Source organism: Mus caroli, chromosome 7 (genome assembly GCF_900094665.2).
Source record: "Mus caroli chromosome 7, CAROLI_EIJ_v1.1, whole genome shotgun sequence".
Classification (NCBI taxonomy): domain Eukaryota; kingdom Metazoa; phylum Chordata; class Mammalia; order Rodentia; family Muridae; genus Mus; species Mus caroli.
In genome coordinates, this window is record NC_034576.1 from 15,328,767 (window position 1) to 15,330,307 (window position 1,541).

Consider the following 1,541-nt stretch of genomic DNA (forward strand, 5'->3'; position numbering starts at 1 on the left):
CTGTAGACCAGGCTGGCCTCGAACTCAGAACTCTGCATGCCTCTGCCTCCCAAGTGCTGGGATGACAGATGTGAAACACCAGGCCTTTACCACTTTGCTTTACTTGATGATGGCTCTTGACATTAACCCCCGTATTTGGAGTGACAGGATGGTGGATGTTGGAGATGTTTCTGAGAGGGGCTGAGACCTGGCTCCACACAGCCTCTCTACCCAGTCAGATTTTTTCCACCCATTTCATACTTAATTCCTTCTTAGAGGAACATTCCAGCCAGTCTGGTCTGCTGTTAGTGGCTGGAGGTCACTGGGTGGTGAGAGAGGGGCCCAGAAGGAACTTTAGGCACAAGGCAGGAGCCTGTCCCCCTCCCAGATACTTCCCTGTGAGGCCCTGAGCAAACACACTGCTCCAAATTAGTCCTACTAATGACAACAGCAAATACTGATTAGGCCTTTGTGTCAGACGCTGCATTTAATGACTTCCAGAAGCATCCCATTTAATACGTCAAAAGCAGGGCCATGCTGGTACCTCTGAACTTGACCTACACTCAGAATTGCACCTTTATAGCTGGGCAGTGGTGGCGCACACCTTTAATCCCAGCACTTGGGAGGCAGAGGCAGATGGATCTCTGAGTTGGAGGCCAGCCTGGTTTACATAGTGAGTTCCAGGACAGCCAGAGCTACACAGAGAAAACCCAGTGTCAGGGGAAAGAAGAAATACACTTTTGTATCTGCTGTGCACTCATGTGACTTGCTGGTTTGTGGTAGGGTCTCATACATCCTAGGTATGAGTCAAATCCCCAGTGTAGCTGTCAACAGCCTTACCCCCACCCAGCCTTGCAAGGCCTGGGATTACAGGCATACTCTGTCATGCTTGTTAAGGACCAAAATCATGGCTTCATACATGCTAGCTGAGCACTCTACCAGCTGAGCTGTGTCCTCAGCACACACATATGGGGGTGGGGGTTTGTTTTAATTTATTTATTTTGAATATGTGTGGTGCTGGGGATGGACACCAGGGCCTCACATGTGTTTGTTAGGCAAGTGTTCTCTTTGTTTTTGAACTGTGGTCTCCCCATGCAGGCCTTATACTCTCTATCCTCCTGTCTCTGCAGTCTCAGGGCTGGGATCACAGGCTCGGGCTACCACATCCTAGAAAAGGTGTACTCAGCCTCATTGAACATGTTGTCCCCAAAAGGGAAGGGTGTACTTTATTGCCTATCAATGTTTGTCAATGAGTGCCATGTAAACTGGTGAGGTGGGAGGCTCGGGGTGGGGGTTGTCCAGTATCCATGACTGCAGTGGCATCCCTCACTCTAGCGCCCCGTGGCCTGCGTCAGATCAAAGTATCACAGAGACTTGAGGAAAGGGACAAGGAAGGAAGGAATGGTGGGGAGGGTGTATGTCTAAAATCCACAGTCTCGGATATTCAAAATAGGAATAAAAAAAATAGGGCCGGGCGTGGTGGCGCACGCCTTTAATCCCAGCACTTGGGAGGCAGAGGCAGGCGGATTTCTGAGTTCGAGGCCAGCCTGGTCTACAGAGTG